The sequence below is a fragment of the Pan paniscus genome, chromosome 4, assembly GCF_029289425.2.
Source record: "Pan paniscus chromosome 4, NHGRI_mPanPan1-v2.0_pri, whole genome shotgun sequence".
Lineage (NCBI taxonomy): Eukaryota > Metazoa > Chordata > Mammalia > Primates > Hominidae > Pan > Pan paniscus.
In genome coordinates, this window is record NC_073253.2 from 27,653,247 (window position 1) to 27,666,142 (window position 12,896).

At 34.9% G+C, this 12,896-nt stretch overlaps 1 long non-coding RNA gene across 1 annotated transcript in view; it reads left to right on the top strand.

Annotated features, from left to right (window-relative positions):
- The first annotated feature begins 8,535 nt into the window (after window positions 1-8,535).
- LOC130541508 (uncharacterized) overlaps window positions 8,536-12,896 on the top strand; it is a 76,859-nt gene continuing 72,498 nt past the window's right edge. Inside the window, exon 1 of the long non-coding RNA XR_008955565.1 lies at window positions 8,536-10,025. This is a non-coding gene — a long non-coding RNA (uncharacterized LOC130541508). The remainder of the gene's footprint in view (window positions 10,026-12,896) is intronic.

A 12,896-nucleotide genomic window follows, 5' to 3' on the forward strand; every position in this document is an offset into this window, starting at 1 on the left:
CCTGAGAATAGCTACTCCACCCCATTCATTTATAAATGAATTATTAAGACCAGAAAGGTCAAGGACTTTTCACCAAAGGGATAGTTGTGAAACTAGAATAGAGCTAAAGTTCCAGCTTGAAGTTATCTGTTTTTTTCTACTATTCAGTATTCACCTATTGAAAGCCAAAGTGGAAAGAGGGGAAGAGGAAGGCTGAGAAGAGACTTAAGTACTATTACGAGTGAGCTTGGTGTTGATAAGGTCGATGCCTATACATTTTTGGAAAGACAGTACTGTTTGAATGTGTTTGACTTTCAAAGGGCCTGGTAACTTTTAAAGTTTTTTATGTGTTTTATGAGGGACAGAATTTGCACTCCATGTTTGGCTAAGAAAGGAGATTCAGTAATTTTTATATTTCATTGTGTCCTGTAAGTAAAATGTGCATTATATTATGAAAAGTGAGAAAGAAGATAATTTTCAGCTAAAGTACTAGTCAGCAGTTAATTTTAATTTTCTTTTCTTCTTTGTAAGGTTTTTTTAAAAAATTTTTTTACTTAGAAGAATTGTTTTAGTGAAAAGTAAAACATCTATAGCACATTTAGTAATTTTTTTCCATCTAGTTTAACTTATTTTCCTAGGGAGAATGAGGTGGCTATAAATACCTTTACCACTTGATCTTGTAGCCGTAAATGAGGGCAAAACTCCCCTTGGCACTAACAAGAATTTTGTCTACGAATAGTTACAGAATTGGGTCCATGATGATTATGAAGCAATTTGATTCTTTCCCAAGAGATAGAAAACTCTAGCACAATTTTCAGTTGGAATATACACACTAGCATCTTGTCCATATTCCTAATAAGAACAAGAATGAAGGAAGAAAAAAACCAGGAATTCTTGTAGGCTTTAGCCGGCTTGCTTCAAAAGCCTGTCAGCTAAACAAATAAAGTGAAGTAGCAGTGGGAGGGAGAGCCAGGAAATTAACTGCTGTGGGCTATAGTTAATGAGTGGTCCGATGAAAAAGAAGTTTTGGTCATGGAAGTGTACACATAGAATGAAAAAAATTAACACTATCAAAAAGAGTTAGCCTACACAAATTGGATTCTTATTCAATTCTGAAGTTTATTGCTTTCTTGTGGGATCTGCCTCCAACCAGCTACAGAAGCTTTCCCTTACCCCCGAGCCCCCACCCCCAAACAAGATGAGTGAGATCAATCAAAAGATTGAAACTTTGAAGCATGGTTAGACTGCTGGGTAAGAGCATGCAAAAATATGCCTGAGACTTCATTAAAAAGTGCCTACACCACAACTTGGGTAAAATCCACAGCATCTTGGCATTGCCACCTCATTAGGGGTAAAATGAAGTGGTCATTCCCTGAAAACTGCTCCTGCCATATTCTGACCAATCCCACGAGTGTCTTGCTCAAGCTCTGATTTAAAGCTTAAGCAACCACAAATCCTCTCAACTAAGTGTGCAAGGATCCGTTGACTTTAGGCAATATGGTCTAAGCAAGGGCAATGTCTCTCTGGTCTCACTTTTTAAAGACAGGATTAATCAGAGATTTCCCACAAATAATTTCTTGCCCTTTTTCAAAAGTTTGAGAACAAAGTAATCAGCAACTTACTTGAAGAAGTAAACTACCCATTTTAAGAAAACACTGCTTTGGATATGACAATGACCAAATTTTGTCGAAATGGGGCATTCTTGAAACATTCTTGAAACAAATGCTTCGGTACCTGATATCCCTGTACTGTATGCCACAGGGAATTAAAAACCAATAAGCTCCTAGGACTGAAGAGGAGCAAGTCTTTCTCTTAAGTATTCTCTCTAATTGTGCAACTTAAAGAGTAGTTCAGGGACCAGCATCACCTAGGAGCTTATTAGAAATGCAGAATTTGGAACTGATCTCAAACCTCCTGAATCAGAATATGCACTTTAACAAGATCCACCAGGTCGTACTTTTGCACATGAAAGTTTGAGAAACACTGCTCTGAGTCAAGGGTTCACAATGGAGTATATCATTGAATAGTAATAATAAAAATCCTTATAAATGTCATTCTACACGAACAACTTACCCTTAAACCCCCTTCCTGTCAATGTGGTTCTAAGTAGCCTAGTGACACAAGAGGCTTCAGAATTATTCTAACTAAAGAGTGCAAATTCTTTGAGACACAGCAGTGGCTGGATTTAACATAAAATGATGTGGGCCAATTATCCCAGTTAAAATCTTGATAGCACCATTACTAACTTTTATGAACTATTTTATTGTGGAGGTGGAGAAAGTGCTATAAATAAGGTGTTTGAAATCGTTTGTTTTTTAAGAGTAAATTTTTAATGTAATTTACCCTGAAAAGACATAGAGGGGCCTAGAGCAGTTTCCTATTGAATCAGAGCTACAGTTTATATTAGGAATTTCCAACTAAAACTTCTTACAATCAGAACTAAGCTCTTATTCTCAAGGGCAAATTTGTCACTAAAACCTTGTGATAGTACATGCAGATGAGTCAAATGATATACTGCTGAGGTAAGTTTTAATTAATTCATGGCTACCATTAATGGCTATATTTTAATAATAATTTCTTCTTATATTTATACCCTTGTCATGATTTTATAAAAAACACAAAAATATTAGCCTGGTCTAAATCCCTAAGAGCACAATAATTCCTAAGAATTATCCAGAGTCAAGAGATGGGCCACGGGCCTCAGTCAAATATTTATATTAACCCGGATCTTGATTGTCATCCTGAAATTCATCTTTTCAAAAACAAACATACTCCTGGCTTTCTTATTTTTAGTTACTACTACATTATATTTCTGTGACTTATGAATTTTCAAAGTCCAGAATTTTCTAAAATGTTTTTGGGATAAATACAAGTGCTCAGGGACATTAAAGGTCCTATGGTTAATGAAATTTGGGAAATACCAGATTAAATGAAATTATATATGCTGAGATACACTATTACTAACCAATAGCAGGGCTATAACGTACAATGTTCTTTTATCCTCAAAAGCCACATGTTAGGTGGACACGGTGGCTCATGCCTATAATCCCAGCACTTTGAGAGGCTGAGGCGGGCAGAACACTTGAGGTCAGGAGTTTGAGACCAGCCTGGCCAACATGGTGAAACCCCGCCTCTGCTAAAAATTAGCCAGGCATGGTGGCACATGCCTGTAGTCCCAGCTACTCTGGAGGCTGAGGCTTGAGAATCATTTGAACCTTCGAGCTGGAGGTTGCAGTGAGCTAAGATCGCACCAATGCACTCCAACCTGGGCAACAGAGTGAGACTTTGTCGCAGAAAAAGAAAACAAAAAACAACAAAAAAAGCAACATGTTTAAAAGCATCTATGATTTGTGTCCTGAGTTACATACTTTGGGACACCTAATCTAACTTCTAATTGTTGTTTGAATTTTCATTTTTCTGAGTACCATATTATACCACTCACAGTAAAAACAGTAAAATAGCATATTTGTAGTCTGCACTGCACAATTTAGCACATACTTATAAACTCTTTCATGATTCATTGTTGTTTTGTCTATTAATCTTCCCTCCCAACTAAATTGTAAATTTGGGCTGTATGAATCACATCTTATATTTTGATATCTGCTACAGAATTGAGCCCTGTGTTGGATATGGTACGTAATGAAATACTTACAGGTATACTGACCTATGCTAAAATTAAGTTTTTCAAGTTTCCATGAGTAGTCAGTTGTTGTAGTATTTCAGGATTTTATGAGATAGTTTGTTTACTTTAAGTAGAAATTTCTCATTATTTTATAAACTTGGATTCTACATCCAATAAGCCTGTCTTTCTGGACAGTGAATATAAATATTTCTGGCCAATGAATATAAATATATAATCACAAAGCTGCCACTGGGATCTGGATCTTTCCAGGTTATTATTTTTTTTAATCTGTGTTATATCTACTGGATACTATTTCTTCAATTGCAGAAGCAGAAATGCCAGAGAAACTCAAAGTGCAGACACACCATTAATTTGAACATGCTTTGCTATTTATTTCATCATCAATGCATTTCATAATGAGACTCAACAAATGTTTGTGTTCTATGCCGCAGATGATATTGAAATTGTAAGTCTAGAAGCTATCCAATACTTTTATTCATGTATAAGGATGCTGAGGCCCAGGGAAGTGAAGTCAACATCTTTCAGGAATGTTTACAAAGCTTCCTATATTTGTCTTGCTGGTGTATCATTCTTATTATAAGTACTGCTTCCATTATATTTCACTAAAAGAATAACAGCAACCTACTTGTTTTCTGTGAAGTTCAGCTGTCGCTTTGCTCCATGTTCACCTACACTGTGGGCACCTACTTGAATCTGACTTTTTCCACAGACATTTCAAAATTAAGGTGGAAAAAATACCTTTTTTTGAGCTTGGAAATTTCACTTAGTGTTCCATCTCCTCAGGTATGAGGTGATGAGTAGGGGAGTCTGGAATATTCCTATCCCACCATTTGGGGCCACTAAAAAATTCTCTTGGTGTCAGTTCCTTTTGATCCCCTGACAGTAGATCTTGCAGATATACACACAAGGTCTTCAGATGATAGGAACAGCTCATGCTGAATTTCATGAACTGATTAATTACAACCGCATCACACCCCATATGTATTCAAAAATACAATTTTTTTTAACAGATTGGATTCTAATTGTTTTACCCTGGAATTTACCACCACCCAGTTATAGAATTCAGATTACCATACCAGACACATGTAAGTAATATTTGGAACTGTCTTAGTACCCTAAATGAGCTGCTCGGTGATAAACAAGAAGAAATTATTTCTTTTCCCACTTAGAATATAAATATCTTTGATTGCGTAAAATATTGGACTTAGATGGTTTGTCTAATCACTTGCCTAAAGGCAGGAAACTGGACCCAATTGTTTATTAATATTCTTTATTATGTTAATCTACATATCCTTCAACTGAGTCCTTTTTTTAAAATCTTGGCATCCCAAGCAGTAAAAAAGTCAATCACCCTTTCCCAAAGGATGTGTGTCCATAGAGATAAATTTTATTCTCAAGCATAAAGGTTAAACAAAAGGTAAAAAAGTGAGATTGCAAAGTCAAGGAGCTGCCTCAAAACACCGATCAATGTTTTTACTCCCACCCTGTCCTCATCTGGACACCATTAGGAGAACCACTAAAATTGAATTCAACTGCTATGTATTATGCATGATGCATTGTGTACTGTATTGTTCTATGCCATTCATTTCACCTGAGATGAAATCAGGCAAAGGAGGCAAATTAAGTCTACCTTCAGAACTCTAGACCACTGACTCTTATAAAAATTGATTTACTATTTTATCTAATGTTTCAAAAACTCATTTCATTAAGTTGTAAATCACATCATTCAGTACTACTACATCAGAAGGTAAAATTAATGATAGAGATAAGGACATTAGAAAAAGCCACAGCATGGCTACCTGACAACATGAAAAAAATAAATTGATGAATAGCAGCTTAGGAGCAGTGACATAGGGTTCAGATTTAATTTGAACGGTGAAGGGCATCATCCTATTGAGCAGACTGGATAAGGGTAAGTTCATATTGGCACATGGTTTGATGTCATCATGGGTGACATGGAGCAGTGGTACAGTGAGAAAATAACATGTGGCATTTTGAAGACCAGAAAAATAAAATTTGAGGTTAGCCCTGAATGAAAGTGCTTTTTCTTTGCCAGATAAAGAAACACTATCCAGTAATTCTGAAATCCAAAGTTTTTTTTTTTTCTTTTCTATTAACTCTTTAGAAGTAGCCTTAAAAGAATACAAAATTGATGGCAAAGATGTGGGGTCATGTTAATTATAGATAGCAGGTAGACAGGTTGTGAGTAAAAATTTAATGTCAGTACAATTTTATCAGAATACAAGAAATGCCATTTGAGATGTATGCTATATTAGGAATTTCAGTACCTTTCACATTACCATTGTACTTCCTATGCTTTATTATACTAGTATTTATGCCATCTGAAGAAAGGGGATGGATTTAAATAGAAGACAAAGGGATATTTAATTTTACGTATTGATAAAGAAGCTGAGGTATAAAGGGCATGTCAGCATAGGCAATCCTTTCTACAAGAAATTCTAAGACATTAACAATTAGGTGTTCTCAACAGATTGATCATAATAAATCATTAGCTCTCAAAGCCATATACTGATTACATCCAGTCTGTGTCAGTAATTTTTGCCTTCATATCTTTTGGTCATCGACTTGTCCTGTCACTGTCTGCATCAGGAACTGGCTCTATCATGGCCAGGAGAGCACCTGTCCCACCTGAAGCTGCAGTCAAAACACATAAGGAAAGTCAATAACTGCTCCTCATCACAGAGTTTGGAAATCCTGACTTACACGTATTACTGAGTCAAAATGTGCTTGTGAAGATCAGAGTGCGTCACTTTACAAATGAGGAAAGTAAGACAAGAAAGAGAGCCCCTCACTTTTTAGTCATCTCATGACAGATCTAGGAAATGAACTCTAGTTTTCTGTCTCTATTTTAATAAGCCTGATCACAACAAATAATCAGTTTGCTTCCTTATTCTCCTTTCAAGGAAGAAATACTGCCTATATTTTGAGTGAGTCTAAGAAACAAGGAAAATGTCTATTTTCAGAGGGAGCAAATGAACCTATGATGCAAAGTGTAAAATTTACATTTTCTTTTATGGACATGACTAAAACTAGTATGATAATATATCTTAACAACCTAAAAGTGAGAAAGTAAAATAGTCAACCAAATCCTTAAAATGATACAATATTGAACCAGTTATCAGAGTCTGAAAATGAATCCATCTACATATGCGATAATAAAGATTTGGAGATCCTAATCCTGAAAATTGACTATGTGAGTCAGGCCTCCTGCCTGATTTGAAATGAACACATTTAAGGCCCAAGTGCATGTGACTGTCTCCTGATTTATGAGTGAGATTGAGGCAAGTGTGCACTTGCCCATGAAAAGTAGACCTCTCCAGAACTCTCCTTCTGACCACTGAAGAATCACACTCACAGCATGAAATAATCAGGTCTCTGCTCATAAAATAACCACATTCATATTTCTTTATTCCTGTAGGACTAAGAATTGATTTCTAATGATGAGCAAGCAATTTTTTCTTTGAATTAGAAATAAGATTTTTAAACCTTTTATTTCTGTGTGTGTTACATACTAGCTTTCGAGGACCATCTGTATGTACAATTATGTGGAGGGCCTCAACGCTATAGCATCTAAATATTTTGTATAAGACAAAGGAACATACTAAAATCTTGCCAGTGTCTGCAAGAGATTTGGGCAAAGGTGAACAAGCCCCAAGCATCACTTGATTTTTCTTCAACGTAGTATCTTTTATATCGATTACAAATGGAGGAGTGTACACAAACAGGAAGCACAGGAGTGGAAAAGAAAACTAAAAAATAACATGGGGTGTTAAAGGAAATAAAGAAAACAAAACGCATGAGACAACAAAGTATAAGCAAAAGAGGTGCCCAAACAGGAACATTTACATGTGATGAAATGGTGCATCTACCTTGACCCTGTGCATTATGTTGATTTTCTGTATTAAAATTTGTACTCACTCTTAAACACTTTATAATTATTTTGAATCTCATTGTTCATAAATAGGTCTTATATAATAAACTTGTAACTCTGGATAGAATTTAAGGTTCTATTTCATCTTTAAAAACTTAAGAAACAGTGAAATACAGAGATTAAAGCAGTTGCTAACTTACTTTTTTGCAATGAATATTTATTAATGTCCAATATGTACAGCTAAGAGCAAATGAATTTGAAGAATAAGTAAGAGCTCATCACTCTAAGAAGCACTGACAAAAGCAAACTAAGAAATAAGAAAATGAAAATAAAAATGATATGATTACGGCTGATTTTCATCTTGACAACAGGTCACTGACTAGTTTATCATAGAAAGGATATTAGCAATTGTTGAGTGGTTCCTAGGGAAAAGCTGAGAACAACGATGGGGCTGGGGTTGTGGGGGGTGGATTCTTACAGGACCTGACCCACTGGTACACTTCATGTAAGAAAGATGCAATAGCAAAAATAACCAGTGCTTTTCACGAGTTTTATCAATAAATAATAGATTTTCACCTAAAATGTTAAATAAGGGGAAAATTATGTAATATCAATGCAGACTTTCTTCATTTTGCCCATTAAAAGAACTTTCTTATAAAGTGAGAGAAGAATATTTTGATTATTCTTTCAACTACATATTATTTCAAGTCTCAATCCAGTTGAGATCAGTTGATTGATAATTATTCATCAGATTTTGGCTCTATGTACGGCAAAGTCAAATATTAAGGGCAGAAGACAGGTTATGTTTCAAAAATGATCCTATGTTGTAATTGCACAATAAGTACTGTTTCCAACCCTTTTCTCAGTTTCCAGTGTTAGGGTGGACAGATAATTTACAAAATGCCTTGACGCTCAACATTCCTCCACAGTCTAGAAGGGGTAGAAGGAAACTCACAAGGTCATAAGAACTTGTCCACCAGAATTCAAATCTCGGGAGTATGGCCGAGTGCAAAGCTGCCCATTAGCAGAGACGAAGGTCCTCAGTTCTCGCCCTGCAGGATTGGGCAGCTGAGGCTCTGCTCCTTTAGCCCCAGCTTGCATGATATGTTAGTGAATGAATTCTAAAGATAAAAGACATCCCTGAAAACCTTTTAATAAAAGCAAGGTTTTGGACTAACTGTATGAAAACAAGATAACAAACGGGTGAGCCTTTAGAAAAGGAAAATTAAGTGCCTTCAGCATTTCTGAAAAACAGTATAAATAGCCTGCTTGCGTTTTTACTGTGCTACATGTTGTGATAGAACCAAAAAGGAAATAAAAAAGTGCCTTGTTTTCTCATGGACAAACTCCATTTGCATAGTTCTATGACAGCAATGCAGTGGCTATAGAGGTCAAATACTCAGAGACTAGGCCGTTGGGGCAAGCCACTCCTCCTTCCTTTCATTGTTTGTCTTATCCACAAAAACATACTATGCAATTCTCTTTTCCTAAGTTAGATGATAATTCAGTAGATTTATACATTGTTTATTTTATTTAATAAATCCTCGTATCTAAGGGCTTCCCAAATTAATACTAAATAGAAACTAGTGGCAAAAGTAAATATTTTTCTCCTGAATCTAATCTTTTATTAATCTGCATACATGTTATTCCAAATATATACATGTAGATTGCCACATATATATGTGCATAGAATGTATAAATACGTATATATTATACATGAATGATTTATTACAGAAATATCAGTGTTTCTAGATTACACTGCATACTTGATGAGCTGTCATTAGTGCAGAAAGGATACATAGCTTTTCAACAAAAGAAAAGAATGAGGCTGCCAGAGTGTTGCAGTGGTTTGGGTTTTTTTTTTTTTTTTTTTTTTCCGGCATCCATCCCTGCCAATCTCTGCACTGCCAGTAGGGAAAACCATATCCATGGCAACCAACCGTACCATTCCAACCCACATCAATGACGCCTCCAATCTAAACTGTCAAATATTCTATGCACATCATGTAAAATAGGTCTCTTTCCCCTTATACCTCTGTGCATCTCGTTTCCGTGGCTACATGTTTATGCAAATGAGAATTGTCCTTTCTCTCTCAGGTTGATTGAACACTGAATTTGTTTTGCACCTTGGCAATGCAAAGCCATGCTGTCTTGCCACCTGGTCTACCACATAATTGCAAAAAATTACATTATAATGATAACTGTCCCCAAATTAGCCTGATAACACCATCTACCTGCCTTGTGAGTGAAAGAAACAGTGCAATAAAGAAAGACGTTAAAACAGAGTCGAGATAGGGGAATAATGTTTAATTGGCTCTCCAGAGTCCACTAATTTTCAGAATTGGAAACCTAGTGTTTGATTTGTTCTTTTTAGTCAGTGAGAAGAAAAAATATCCTTCATAAATTCTGAATGACAAATTTGCCCATCCTTTTTTGCATGTGGTTCCAGCATCCCAGGGAATCTAAAGTGTCATTTCCTCTCTGGAAGAAAGGAAGCACAAAACATGCTAGGTATGTACTCTAAATTTTCACTCAGTATCAGTTCTAACTATAAATTTCTCCCAATTCCTGTAGCTTTCTCATTCTTTTTCTCCAACCCTCTCCAAATCTTACATCAATACCTTTCTTTTAAAGTTAAGATGCAGGATTTTTACAGGATGACACGTATTAAAATAAAATAAAGCTGGGACTGTAAAACAAATTACCTTCTCTCCACCCCCAACTCCTTTAATCTATTGCTTTCCACTGGATTATGTCCTATAAGTGATTTTGTTGTGCTGGTTAGTTTTGTTTTCAGGAAAATCACATTTTGCAAATAATGAAATAACTAATTGTTTACTTAGTTAATTTTTAATTATGACATATCAATATGATGACTTTAAGGACTATATTCATGTTAATTTTTTTTACAAAAGAGAAAGAAATATGCAGGTAAAAATGTGGCTCATAGTATATTTCCCTAGGGTGTAGGTGACAAAATAAAAGATACTAGGCTCTATTATGATAAATGTTGAGGATATATTTCACCTTTCCCCCTTCTTAAGACCTATTTCCCTGCAACACAAATCCTTCAGTATGTTTTTAAAGGAACCATTTTATATAATTCCATGAGATTTTTGTCTTAGATTGATCTTCTAAACTTTGTTTATACTCTGAGTTATCTTTGAGTAGATTAGGGAAGAGCAAAGCTTACAAAGGTAGCTAAGATCTCTTTTAAATTTAATAGATGGTCTGTAAATGTGTCCTGGCCAAAGATTAAAAATCTGAAATTCCCAAAGAAGGATTCTTAACCATCTTTCCCCCAATCTTCTTCTCCAAACTGTAAATATTTTTTAGGGTTTAGCTGAGAAACCACTTTCTCCCTGACTCAATTCCTATCTAAAAAGATAACAAAGTGATTGTTGTTCCCTTCTTGATCTCTTGTTTATATCAGTGCTGTTTCAGCATTTCATAAGATATCATTTCCTGTTTGTATGACTTGCTCTCTGATAAGATTACAAACCCTGGGGCAAAGTTGGGGAAAAGTAATATTATATCATTCTTTTGTATTTTCTATCCTTAAAGTGAATATTTTGCTCAATTAAATTGAATGCCAAGTCTTGATTGTTCTTGGATTTTAGGCTGAGACATTTAGACAGAGAGCAGCTAATAAATGTGTCTCAGGTCATGGTAGGAGAAGAGAAACCAACTTTTAGTTAAGTGTTCATTATGTTCAAGAAACCATGTCAAATATTTTACACATGGAACAATAATCTTTTCCTTGTTAAAATTTACTTTTAAATAACAGATTATATTTTTTAAAGCATAATATTTTAAAGAGAGGACATGACATTCATCCTTAGTAATTCTGTTTGATTGTCATATTTCCACCAATAATGTTATTTGCTGAGCACTATTCTTGGCTCTATGGGGAATAACTAAGGAAGCAGAAGACCTAATTTTATAAAGATAGCAACTAAATAGGATGATAAATACATATAAACACAGGCGATAGGAATGATTTAAAACTCAGCATCAATTATGACACTAAATAGCTTGGAAGGCTAAAATATATCATTATGGGAGTTAATTTCTAGGAGAAAAGTATGGATGAAGAGTTTGAATAAGATTTACCTGAAGAGGATAAATATTTAAGGATATGACTTTTTCATTAAGTCAGTTTTTTTTTTTTTTTTTTAATCTAAGGTTTGCGCATTTGTACTATCCCCATTTAGTCTCAAGGTTAGAGCTTGGGGTTGGAGCTTTAGGTATCCCCTGCTGAATTTGCCTTATTTGCTATTTAACTTTGCCTATTTGTGTAAAGTAAAATGAAGAAATAAAGCATTCTTTTGCCAAACATAAGGGCTCAAAAAGTTTGTCTGCATTCCACATGTGAAAAAAATAAGGTGTTTATGCACATAACTAGAAATTGCCTTAATTCTCTCATCCACTTATTGTATCTACACAATTTACACTGCCTAGATTCCTCCTATGAGATTTCTCCTTAGAAACATTGCAGAGAAAAGTAAACAAACAACAAATAAAATCCCCCAAATCCATCACCTACTTTCTTAAGTAAGAGCACCTACTTTCTTGAGAAGGGATAATACTATATTATCAAATAAATAATAATACATTCTTATGAGACACTATGTTCCAAATGCTGTTCTAAGTCATTTACATAATTTAAGCCATTTGCTTCTTACAACAGCTTTATAAATTAGATGCAGTCATTAACCCTAAGAAATAACAGATGAGAAAACTGAGGCGTAGAGAGGGACCTAAAGTTGTGCAGCTAGAAAGTGGTAGAGCTGAGACTCAAGCCCTAAGAATCTTGCAGTAAAGTCTCCAAAGTGTTAATCTTTTTATTTCTATGTCGTATGACATTTTGAGAAATAATTTTATTCTCAATTATCACAATAAATTTGCATCAGTTAAAAAACTCTTAAAATTTTAATATTTGCAAATTCTGTCTTTATAATTCAAATTCCCTTTTATTTCAGTTTTTCAAAGCATGATATTGAATCCTCTCTTGGGGAGAAAAATCTCTTTCTGAAAGGCTTCAAAATTGGAAACATTATTTTTAATTCCAAAAATAATTGTTAAATGTATGTTGATTATTTCACATCTAGACATCCTTCATTCAGCTAGTCAGTCAGTTAACAAATATTATTGCAGACTTACTAAGTGCCAGGCACTGTTCTTGGCTCTGGAGATTTAGTAGTGAGAAAAAGAAAGCCTATTACTTTATGGCACCCACTTTACAGTAGAAGGAGGGAAGAGAAGAGAAGAAAAGAGAATAGAAAAGAACAGAATAGAATAGGTCATATGGTGAGAAGTGTTATCAAGAAAAATTAAAGCAAATGGGAAAGGGGACTGCTTTTTTTATTATACCAGTAAAGG